We start from the raw sequence: 13,711 nt of genomic DNA on the forward strand, positions 1-13,711 counted from the left end.
AATCTATTTGATTATCTTAATTCTAGATGAATCATTTTAAGTTCATATCATCACAATTATGAGATACATTTTGATTAGTGTTATACCGAATGAATTTATGAATTCATGCATCTTCAGGTTGAAAATATTTATAAGACTCATCTTGAGAGGTCCATATAAAGAACACACTTCCCTTACTCAAGTATGGAATTCAATCCCATCTTATACTCGAGTTTTCTTAACTTTAGAAATTTTCTCTTCTAGTTTTCAAACTGGACAATTTGAAAAGCGATTAAGTGTTGCACTCACCAATGCAACGTGCAAATACACTTACTTGGTCTAAAAGAATGTTGGGGCTACTCGGCAAGTAGTTTACACACAAGTTTCCTCACCTACGGCCATGCCAGGACCGTAATCATGAGACCAAGCTTTGTAAAGCCAAGCAATATTTCCAGTGCTATTACGGCGACAAGTCTGTAGTCTTATCCCTTATCTGATTTCAAGGTTATGCGGAGAGCAGGAATAAGCCTCTAAAAGGTTCTGCAGCCTTTATTGACGAAAGCGAGCTTTAATTAAATTATGTGAAATCTTTTTCGTGTTTTCATTTTCCGTGTGTATCTTTTTGGTATTCTTAATTTATTTAGAGAGGGTGAGCAAATGAATGAGAGTCGAAGCAATGGGTCAGAGAAAGTAATTCATGCATCCCTTAGGGCCTGTTTGTTATCTACTTTGTTTTAGTGTTTTTGTTGCAGGTTGGGTACTGTAGCTGAAAAGTGGGTTGCAACATGTTTGGTAGTGGGCGGATTGTTTTACATAGTATCAAAACATTTCACAAATGTGGCCAAAAAATTGAAGCAAGAAATTGGTGTTTTTGCATGTTTCACAACTGTAGCGGGCCAAACACAACTGTAGCGGTCGAAACAAAATTAAACTACTTGCAACATTTTGGCCCACGTATAAAAGCAAAAGTTAAAATATTGTAGTTCATTTGGCCCGAAAATTTCTCTCTCCTATGAAGCCCTAAGCTTTGGCGATTTTGGAGGCGACCTGTGATATGCGAAGAAGAGGCTCAATTCATAGTAGTGTAAGTCTTTGAAACCCAAACGTTTGATTTAATGTTTTTTTAAGTGTTATTCGGTTTCGATTTGTTCAATTTTGTCTTCGTGAATAGAGGGCGTCGATTTCATTAACTCATCGATCACCTGGAAATCTCTCCTTGCCTTCTTCTCTGCTCGAGGTCTCCACTGGAACCACCGCCGCCGACGCCGATGCCCTCATCATCGACGGCAAGCTCTCCAAACTCCGAACCAAGCGTGTGTTAGCCTAAGGCCTTACCATTTTCCAGCGTGCTTAATATGTTTTTTTTTTTTTTTTTTTTTTTTTTTTTTTCTGAGTTAGTCTTGATTCTTGAAATTAGTCCAAAAGAGTTCTTGAAATTAGTTCAAAAGAGTTGAAATTATTGTTTAAGTGTTAGGAAATTCCTCTGTTTGGTTGTTGAGAAAATATTTGCAATAAGATAAACAAAAAAATTTAATCTATTTATCCACTAAGTTTTTTAATCTATTTAATCCTACTTAAATGGTATTTAATGTATTAAACAACAAAGAAAACCTACAAGTATAATACAAATTACATAAAAACATCTAATGTGAAGAGCTTCCCTAAAAGCTTATTTCAAGGTGTAATTGAATTTCTTAAGTGAAGCATGCTTAAAGATAATTATCATAGTGTCATTGTTGTTCGGTTGCCTTTCATATCAAAAATTATTATACTGAAAATTTGTTGTATAGAAGTCAAAATAGTGCCATCTTTGCTACAAAATAGATTTAATGCTCTTTCTACCAGAAACTCCATGGTTTTGTTGTTATTTAGGAATTTCAGGTCTTGAGAGTGATTTAAAGTCTGACAATTCTCTTGATCTTAGTTTGAAGACATTAGACAAAATGAGAAATATAGAAGCACTAATACTTAATTTTCTTGCTAATTTGGAAATTATTTATATGAATTGTGTAGTGTAATTGACATAGATTTAATGGGATAATTCACCACATGGCCAAGGTAATAAAGGGACGATACTGCGTACTAATGGAGACAAATTGAGGGCCTATTTGAATGCCATGTAAATTATGGTTGTGGCCATCCAAATTCAAGGGACAGCCAATCAGATTACCTGTTGGTTCTAAGGTTGCCTTATGGGTATTTTCTTGTTTGATCTTTTAATACTTAGGAATTATCGTGTCATTAGTTTCATCATTCCACCTCAAACATTGTGATTTTATTCATTAATTATTTATACTTGTTCAAATTATATGTGAATCACAAATATTTAATGGCAATTTTTAAATGCTTCATAACCAGTGAAAATGGAAGAGAATATTACAAAATGGTGGCATTTATTATACTTGGTATAATTCATTGTTGTCATTATGTGGACAATTGGGTAATATTGTTGTGCTCCTCTTTTGCATATGGTTGCTGCTGTGTAATGGGACTGCTATGATCAAATTCATTTTGAGGTTATCTTCTCAAAATACTGAGAAAGCTTTCATACTGCAAGTTTCTAAAGATAGATGATGCATTTTGGTTGAAGAAAAGTCTTTGCTATTGTTGTGTATCAAGGATGCTATCCCAAGTTTTTCATCCTTGTATTTCCATAGCTAAAGACCTTATAAATGGCATTCTGGATTCTGCTCAGCTGTATCATCCTTGTAATCTTCATTCTGTATTTCTAGCATCATCCTTGTAATCAATGAGGCTAGCTCACTTGTATCATCTTTGTAATCTTCAAAAATGGCATTTTGCATTATGTATTTTCACTACTCAGTTGTTTCATTCTTGTAATATTCATTTGTATAACTCACTAGAATTATGCATTTTGCTCTCTCCACAGTGTCTGCAAGTGATTATTTACCTTGAAAGCTTTGTTGTTAGTATATATATTAGAACAGGTGGTTATTATTTACCTTCATAGCATTGATGTTATTACCTTGGTATAATTATAAAATAGGTGGTTGCAAATTAGTGTTTCAAATGCTGTCTTTGCATATTTCAACTTGTATTAATTCTTATATTTCATCACTTTAAGAAGGCTAAAAAAGCAATAGATGACTTGCAAGTTTAATAAATTTGTTTGTTGAATATTTAAGCACTTGTAAATAGTTTACCCTTTATTCCACTTATGTTTGCAGTTGGGTTTTGTTTTTATTTTTAATGTTGTGTTGGACTATACAGGTAATAGGATAAGAAAATTGAAGCAGGTTATTGCGAACAACTTGTAAATAGGTTATTGCAAAAATTAATATATATATGTGTGTGTGTGTGTGTGTGTGTGTGTGTGTGTGTGTTTGTGTGTTCAAATTTCTTCACATCTATTAAAAATATGATGACTATTTATATAGAAATAAATTTATAAATACACTTAAATTTATAAAAACAAATTAAAAACAATGATAACCAAACATTTTTTTTTTTCTGTTTTATATTTTTTTTGGTAACAATTGGAGTGACCAAACATGTTTTGTTTTCAAATTTCTTGAAGCACATGACTTACCAAACATGTTTTGCATGTTTCTGCTTCTGACATTTTCACAACAAAACATCGTTCCCAAATGTGCTTCTGATTTTTTTTCAAAACACCCTAAAGCAAAAACATTGTTTCTGTTTTAGCCAAAAACAAAACACCTAAAGCAAAACGCATGCCAAACGGGCCCTTAACTCACCAAAGCTTATCAATAATTTTGCTTGAACAAAGTAAAACGAGGGGTATAGTTATGCATCCTGGATGCAACGTGAATCTGGTCATCTGAGGAGTGAGATTCAGGGCGAATTAGGCCATTTCCAATGCTAAAAGCTATTTTCGCATGCCAAATCTATATTTTGACATGTGCTACAGAATCAAAATGTTACATTTTAACAATTTTGCTTCAATGGTGCATTTCATGTAAAATGCTATTTTTTGACACAACTATCATTTTTTTTCAACTACTATTCCCCTTATTCATATTTGCATCAGTAATATTAATATTAGACACATTCCAAGTCAAGTTATAGACATTAGAAGGAAACTAAAATTAAACATAATTAATAAGAAACAAAAATTGAAAATATCTGGTCAAAAAATATATGTATAAATTTATGTATTTGATTATATTATTATATAATTTTTTTTTTCTTTTAGAAATTTATATATATATATTATATATATATATATATATATGTATATTATATATATTTGATTATATTATTATTAAAAATATATATATTTTTAGGGCAAATCATTTCAGCCTCCCCAATCGCCTCCCCCCCCCCCCCCCCCAAATCCTCCTCTCTCTGTGCAACTACAAACTACAAAATTAACAAAAATCAGAAGTTCAAAACCCATATCTTATGGTTTCCATCACTCGCTGTTCTAGTTCGGGTTCGCCGTTCGCAAGCTTCAGCCACTGTCTCTCAACTCTGAAGCTTGCCCCCCTCTCTCTCTGCAACCGCTAACTTGTATGTATGGGTTTTGTTTTAATTTTTTTTTTTTTTTTTCTAAATCAACTAATCAAGGTTGTAATTCTTATTTTGCAAACTAAATCCTATTTGGTGAAATTTTTTATAATCTTTTTTAAATATATATATATATATATATATGTATATAAATATATATGAACCTGATGAGCGATGAAAAGTGCACATTTAAACCCCTTAAGCTTAGGTATTTAAGACCCTTTATCTATCTTATTTTTCTGTTTTGTATTGATTTCGTGTTATTTCCATTTTTAGGTACTTATCCCCAAAATAAGCTAACTCAGCCAAATAAGAGCAGAAATGAAGTAATTCTGGGATGAATCAAAGAAAGGAGCAAAGTAGAGCAAAAGGAAGCAAATGGTGGAATTTCAACAACTTCAATCGATCTCAATAAAAGTTCGATCGATTCAACTTTCATCGATCTCAGCACTCCAAGATAGATCTAGGCCATGATGTCATCTTCAGATATCCCAAAAGTTCGATCGATCCAACATCATTCTCTGATCGATAGAACTTTTTTGTCCTTATCCACATGCCAGATCTTATCCAGCTGTACCACCCTACCAACCACTTTTGTCCTTTTCCCAAAAATATCTTCAAAATATCATAGATTTGTTTTTATCCAAAAAAGGCGCCGCCATTGAGGATCAATCCAACTTCAATTCGATAGATCTCAGCCATGTTCGATCGATCTCACATCAAGTTCGATAGATCTCACATCAAGTTCGATTGATCGAACTTCCCAAATCCCAAGAAAAATCTAAATTCTAGCTCATTAAAAGTTGTCTCATATCCAATCATTAGAGGATTATTGGTGTATGAGCCCAGCTCATTGGGGTTGATTTTTGACCTACCTATATAAGGAATATGAGCCACTTTTACACATATACACATACTTAGAGAAGAGAATACTTAGTGAGGAAAAAAAGGAGAGGAGGAGGCTAGAGACACCATTGGAGACTCTTCATCAACCAAGGAGCAGATTTCTTCCATGGAGCTTACCCTTGAGGGATGGAGGACATCATCCATGAGTGGCTAGACATCCTCTGGGGGCTAGAGTTAGCCCTAAGCATGTTTTCTACTTCTTGATTTATGTATTTTTTAGGGGATTTGTATTGTGATACATGTTTTGAAACTTTCATATATATAGATCTTGTTTATTCAATAATTTACATGGTTTAATGCTTCCAATTTATAATTTCATTCTATCTATATGTCTATGTATGCTAGAATAGATGTTCATGTGTTTGTCTCTATTTCTTGTGTTATTGATGCATGTCTATGTGTATTGATGCTATAGATCTAGAGATTGTTAAGACATAGTGCTTAATGGAATGTTCTTGTGGTTTATTTGATGGTTCATACTCATTTCTTGATGGATTGTACCTCTCCCTTAGTTTAATTAGTTTAATTTCATGTCATTAGCTTAATTGTAGTGTAGTTGTAGTTTAGATGTTAAATGTGAGGACAATTCATGCTTGTTGTTGATGTTCTATACTTATGAAAGCAAGTAACATATTTCTCTAACTTGTGATGTGTTTGGATTGTGAGCTTAAAGAAGGGATTAATGGCTTAATTTGATATATTGTGCCATCCACCATGTTGTTTAGACAATATATGCTTAATTTGTCATCCATTCTTGTTGGAACAACCACACACACAAACCTTGTTGCAATACATATTTTTTCCCTCATTAATCATTCATTAAAGGTGTAGAAAAGCTATGCTTAGTGGTGATCTCTAAACCCCAAGATCTCTCTCTCTCGTTCATTCTCTTTATTGCATTATTGTTTACTTTAATTTAAGTTGCTTCTTAGTTTAATTCCACCAATCAACCACTATTTTGATCACTCGACCTACTAACCCTAATCTTGATTCCTCAATTTAGTACGACCCTTAATCCCTTGGGACGATCCCTTCTCACTCATACTATATAGTATATGTGTTAAGCGGTTTATAAATTTAAATTATGGTGCCCACTTGACACTAATTTCCAAACTCAAAGTGTTGTGCATTATTTTGTGCGCACGCTTGAGACGTCGCATCATAGTTTTTGGCGCCGTTGCCGGGTAGTAATTGATTGGCAACGTCGTATTTGCAGAATCAATTAGGAATTAGTACTCCTTTGATCGTGTCTTTACTCTATTTTCATTTCAATTTTTGTTACTTATTGTGTTGGTTCTTGTTTGACTAGGAGCATTGGGCTAGAAAGGTGAGCAAAGGAGTATTCCAAGCAAAGGAACTAAGCAAGCAACGAAAAAGGCTAAAATCATAAATAAAAAAAAAAAAATTGAGAAGTTAAAAGCTAAAAATTTGGAGTTGAAGTGCTAAAGGACCTTTGTGAGCTTTTTCTTACTCAATCTCTAGTTAAATCGTGAGCCCATGTGGAGGCAATTTACTTTTCTTACATATTGTTAAAGCATGGGAGTATGGGAACATTGTATATGGAGGAAGTTTGTTAATTATTGACTTATTGTGAAGGTGAAGTATTTGTCATTATTTCTTGTTGTGTTGTATTGTGCATGCATGGTCGTAAATCATTGAGACCCACTCTTGTCCCTTTAAATTTTCATTTTGAATCCATTGTTCGAAACCCTAGGGGAAGAGGTAGTTCTAGCCAATCCATTTCATCAATGGAAGGACATAATGAGGACCATGTGGAGGACCTTGGTCACATAGACCAACAAGGTATCCTCCACCCCAATGTGCATCATGATAACATGCAAGTTCCATTAGGCATGCCAAGACCATTTGTTTATCCACCACAACAACAAGGCCAAGTCCCATTGGGAATGCCAAGGCCAATCTATGTTGCACCACCTCCCATTATTTAAGGCAATCAAGGTGCCTATGTTACACCTCTAATTGTTAATCCTCCTCTTGCTTTAAGAGATCACTATGTGCCTAATGAATATAATGCACCCATATGCATTTAATTGCCACCATTTAGAGCACACCACTATGAAATCAAACCACAAACCATACAAATGCTTCCTAACTATCATGGACTTCCAAGTGAAGAACCTTACAAGCATTTGGATGAGTTTCTTAAAATATGTTCCACCGTAAAATACACGGACATACCGGAAGAGGTCGTAAGGCTCAAACTTTTTCCATTTACCCTTAAAGACAAGGCAAAATATTGGTTTAACAATCTTAGGCCTTTTTCAATAATTTCTTGGGCAGAAATGCAACAAGAGTTCTTGAAGAAGTACTATCTGGTTTCTAAAACCAATGCCATGAGAACTTCAATTAGGGAATTTTCACATGGGGATGGGGTAACATTTCGTGAGGCACGGGAATGCTTTAATGAATTGCTTAGGAAGTATCCACATCATGACATGTCCAAATGGCAATTAGGCATGAGGATGATGTGTGGCATCTTTATGAGAGCATGAGTGAAAATTCTTTGCATCGTACTTTGTTTTCAAAGAATGGTAGAAATTCTAGTGGTAGGAAGAGTGTTGGTTTACATCAAGTCGACCACTCCAATGAAATTGCCGCCGAAATGAAATCATTATCTCAAATGTTTGATCAATTTTTGATCAACCAAAACTCAGCGAATCAGGTATCTTCTTTCCCTAACCATTCTCATCATGCATCTAATGAGACATGTATGACTTATTCAAGTGTTTTACATTCTACTTCTAATTGTCCCCATGGATATGTGTAAAGTGAGCATCATGAACAAGCAAATGCTATTTTTGCTAATCAAGGGAACAATCCTTATTGCAATCACTACAATCCTAGTTGGGTGAATCACCCGAATTTCTCTTGGAAAAACTAAAGGGAAGGCTCAAATCCTCCCCAAGGCGGTTTTCAAGGGAAATACATCCCACCTCCACTACAAAGCCAAGGTTCCTAAGGTTTTAGATCATCATACCAATCACAAGGAAACCCATTTTCAAATTCTCATTTTCCTAATCACCATCATATTCCCAAGGAAATATTAGAAGTCCCGCTTTTGAAGAGAAAGTTTTGACTGCTCTAGGCACTTTAGAGGCAAACACACAATCACTTCATTCTCACTCTTAATCCATTGCTAAGCTAGAAACCCAAGTAGGGCAAATAGCTAGCACCTTAAATGCTAGAGAGAAAGGAAAAATGTCTTTAAATGCCCCACAAAAGCAACAATGTGTTGTGGAGACTCACTCCTCATCGGAAGGTGACACAATAGAGCATGTCAATGCTGTGACTACCTTGAGAAGTGGAAAGATTGTGGACAACCAAGTGGATATGTCCAATGAAGAAAGTGAACCGGTGCAACCATAAGTTGACACTCGTCCCATTTCATGTCATATTCCTCCTTCATTACATGTGTATAACCATACAAATGAGAATGTGTTGAAAAGTGATTTTGAAAAGAGAAATTTGCAAAATTATTTGAAAACTTCTTGTGTTGAAGAGATTTCAAAGAAAATTTCTAAAAAGGTTTTTGAGCCAAAAGCTCCATTCCCGGATGCCTTAAAAGGATCCATTTCAAATGACAAGCAAAAGGCCAAAGTAAATGAAATTATGGAAGTGTTTAGACAAGTGAAAGTCAATCTTTCACTTTTAGATGCAATCAAGCAAATTCCGGCTTATACCAAGTTCTTAAAAGACTTGTGCACCCAAAAGAGGAAGAACAAAAGCCAAGCACCTAGAAAAGTGGTCTTAACCGAGCAAGTAAGCTCAATTTTGTAGCATAACACTCTTCCAAAGTTTAAGGACCCCGGTTCACTTACCACTTCATGTATCATTGGTGATCATATCATTAATCAGGCTCTTCTTGACCTAGGAGCAAGTGTTAATCTTCTTCCATACTTGGTATATATCAAATTAGGCTTAGGAGACTTGAAACCGACGTCGGTGGTTTTACAACTTGCCGATCGATCAATCAAAAAGCCTAGGGATATCATTGAGGACGTATTGATTAACGTTGATAAATTCTTCTTTCCCGTTGATTTCGTTGTCATTGACACGGAACCGGTCCCAAATCCTAAGAGCCAAATTCCCGTTATCATTGGCCGTCTTTTCTTGGCAACCACGAATGCCAACATTAATTGTAGGACGGGGATAATGAAGATTTCATTTGGCCACATGAAGGTAAAGTTGAATATTTTTTATCCAACCCCCAATTCATTTGACAAGCATGAAGAGATTAATGTTGTAGAGAAATGTCATGACCTTAAAAGTGAAGGAATTGAGCTTTTGTGTGAGACCAAAGTTCCAAAAAGTCCATCTTCAAACTTGAAACCAAAGAAATTTATTTTAAAATCTTGTTTTGAAAGGGCGTGGAAGCCCAAAGATTGTTTTGACCAAGGATCAAAAACGTATTTTGAGCTTAATCCAACAAGTTCCGTGAAGAACAATTTGTTGGGTAGAGTTCAAAGCACTTATCACCCCATTGAGGAGGGGATGCACTACAAGATGTTTAATCCGGGCTAAAAGAGCCCAACGTCTTGTTAGAGACGTTAAAGACTAGCAAGACATTTCGTAGGGTGTCAAAACCCTATTCCTCCCTCATTTCTATCTTTAATTTCTTTTATTGTGAAGTCTAGATATTGGTTTTGGGTTCATATGCATTGTTGGGAACTGTAATTAGGATTGTGCAATGACCCGGTCATTTTCTTTCCTTTCCTTTTCTCATGTTTTCACGGATAATTTTTTTTCGTTGATCTTTTCCTTTCTGAGTTCAGTTTCTCGTCACTTAGTGTCATCTTATGTGCTCGGGGATGGTTTCTGAGACTCTTTTCCTTGGATTGACGACTTCCTATGAGGACCGAGTCATTTTCACATTTTCACATTTGTGACACTATTCACATTTCGTCTTTTTCTCGGTTATCACTTTGTTGGCATAACCTCACTTTTCGTGTTCGGATTTGATTTCGATTTTGCATACATCCACGATATTTAAATTCTATACTATGTGTATTTTCACTTTTGTAGAAAAGTATGCTAGTTATGACCTTTCTTCCTTAGGGGTGTGGATGCACACTTTTTTGTAATTTTCTAAACTTTTGGAGTTTTTGTGTAATTACTATAAAATAATTATTTTTCGTCTTAGGGACCATTTTGCAACTTAATTTGGAAGATATTTTTAAAAAAGGACCTTTTTGCAGTTTTCGAAAAGTGTGACAAGTGTCACACTTTCATTGGTCCACTTGTTAACATGTGTGTGGAAACACTTTGAGGACATGTGGAGGGTGGAGATTTAACCACTTGTTGGCCTAGGATTGGTGCACTTGTTGGCTTGGATGGTTGACAAGTGTAGGTTTGAGATTAAGCCTAGGATGGAGCCTTGGATTTGTGACAAGTGTAGGCTCACAATTTAGTCTTGCAAATTACTTTTGGGCCACTTTGGGATTATGGTTTGAAAAAAGGGTTTTTGAGCAATTGATCAAACTAATGTGTGTTGACCATGGTGTAAGAGCACATAGTGAGTGGAGGATTTTTATTTCCTCCACTCACACATTTTCTCATTATTTCATTCCTTCCTCACCAAAAACCCGAGCCTCCATGGATGGAGCTTGAAACCTTTGGCCTTGACCTTAATTTTTGGTGGCCATTCACTCACCTCAGACCATGAAGCTTGGAACACTTTTTGTTCCCCTCATTCTCCTCTACATAACCCTTGAAGGGTTTGCCATTTTGTGTTGATTTGCCTTGGATTCTAGAGAGACACTTCTCTAGTGAGGTAGGAGATGTTATAGGGTTATATTTTTGTTTCTTGCATACTATTGATGCTTATATAAGTTGTATGCATGTCTCTTGCTAATTTGAGAAATTATCTTGCATATAAATCGTTTTAGACTTGGTAAATGGCATGGCCATGAGTTGATCCTTGATATATATTAATTTGGTATGATTTAGATGAGTTTTCAAATCTAGAGATTAAATGGATTTAATTTGATTTAAATTATAGTAAATTGTATTTTACTTGTATTCCATTTTAGGCTTGAGATATGGTATAACCATGATTTGGTACTTGATATATATTAATTTGAGGTTCTTAGGGATTGGTTTCAAATCTAGAAACTTTTCATGTTAGGTTGAAAATCCCTTGAAATGTAGTGAAATTAATTACCTTGTGAGCATATTACTAATTAGATGTAGAATTAGTACTTGTAGCCTCTTGAAATGGTAATTGGACTTAGCATGATATAGAATATCATTGACTTGTGTAACTTGTTTATATATATCTTGTGTAGGTATATAACTTGTTAGAATAGTACAATTGATTTCCTTGAAAGCTTGATACTAAATTGTAGCCTATTTAGTAATTGTGGCTTAGGATGGTAATGTGGTTCAATTGTTGTAAAATATTCTTGCTTTATATATAAATTGCATATTGAGGACATGACATGTCGTATGCTATTTGGACTTGAATTCTAAGACATGGTTTATGTGGAATTAACCTTACTTGTGCATGGAATGTGGTAACTTGCATTTGATTTTATATAAGTTTTGAACTTATTGATTTTGGAAAGCTTGGGAGGACATAAATTATATGATAGCTAGAGTTTGGCTCTAGTACGGAGACAAGAGTCTTCTAAGTCATAAGTGCGCACTAGGTGGTACCTTGTGGGTCGTAATTATCCGAAAATACTTGCTTGGTCTAGCGACCGCATGTCCTAGTCTTTCCACTAGTTGTTATTTTTTTTTTTGTATTTAATTCCAAGTTGTTAATCATGGATTACTTGTAGCTTGAGAATTGATTCTTGTTTGGGGTAATTGAATACTATTTAGTATACTTGTTCTGTTAGTTTAAATTGCATGTAGTATACTTGTGACGTGTATACTTGTCTCATGTGCAATCATTTTCACTTAGTATACTTGTGGTTGTGTACTTGATTCATGAGATTTCCATATTAATGTATACTTGTGCATATATGCTTAGACATTGCATGACTTATCTTAATATGGTTTGGTATACTTGGAGATGTATGCTTATATGTCGCATAACATGTTTCAACATTGTTTAGTATACTTGAGCAAATATACTTGTATGCCATTGTTCACTTTGAATTGCATGAGTAGCTTAGGATGCTCCCTGAGTCTCACTTGATATAGACGTTAGGTGGCATGAGCCCCTTTAACATGTTTCACCTTAAGGTGATAGAATTGTAAAATGCTAGGTCGATGCATGTTCATTTCCTACGAGTAGCTTTATGTTACTCACCCACGTAGTGGGGACATTTTTCAGGTACAGGAATCAAGGTTCGAGATTCTCATTATGCTTGGATGATTCTAGACTTGAAGGTTTTTAACTCTTGTAAAGGTTGGCTTGGAATACCACTTATAGTCTTTTATGTCAAAATGTATATATTTGATTCCATATATGTAATGTGTACATGAGTACACTCTTTACAATGTATTTGACATATATGAGATGAGGCCGGAGGCTAATAACATGTATTTCATATACTATGTAATTTTTTATTTCATGGAATATTATGAAAATATTGAAAATTATTGAGTTTTTGTTTCACCATATTTGCATTGGGTGTGGGAATTCCATTTTGATTCTTTCATAGGATCTCATTAGTCATGTATGAAGTGTGGCCAAGGGCCAAACGGTCATTTGAAGTCATTTGTTGATTTTAGTTTTCAAAGTTTCCATTTTAGGTTCATTTTCGCCTTTTTGGCCGTTGGGGGGTCAGATTTTGACTCGACCATTTCCGGGAGCCATGGACCATTCCCGCACACTCAAAATCACCTATTACGTATGCGTGCATATTTTTTTCAGCTTAGAAATGCATTTGGGGTCAAATGTATGCGTGGTGCAAAGTTGCATTTTCGCCGTTTTGAGCCTAAACTGATCTAAGGGCATTTTAGGGATTTTTTTTGGGAAATAAATTCCATTCTCAACTCCGTCACATAGAAAATGTGATTTTAGGGTGAGTTTCCTTTTCGTGTTTTTTCGAAAAATGTCATCTTGACCTTATAAACCGCGCTCCAAGTTCACTTCGCTGCTAAAAACACTGTTCCTGCAATTTTTGAGGTTCAAGACCACCCCTCTGCCTCATTTGGCGGGGCCACGTAGTGTTCTGGCAGGTGCCCGTGAGAATCTGCCATGTTTGGCCGGCACCCCGCGGGTCTTGGGCGGGCGCCTGCGAACACTGTTCTGCTGTAGACATTTTTTTTTTTCAACAGGGCATATCTCACTGTTTTAAATCCGAATTGGTCCGTTCTTGAGTCTAAATTGACCGCGTCAAAACAAGCTTTCCAATGGTACCAA

Source organism: Cornus florida, unplaced genomic scaffold (assembly GCF_030987335.1).
Source record: "Cornus florida cultivar Cherokee Brave unplaced genomic scaffold, ASM3098733v1 CherokeeBrave_3.0.0_Hap2_Chr05, whole genome shotgun sequence".
Taxonomy (NCBI): domain Eukaryota; kingdom Viridiplantae; phylum Streptophyta; class Magnoliopsida; order Cornales; family Cornaceae; genus Cornus; species Cornus florida.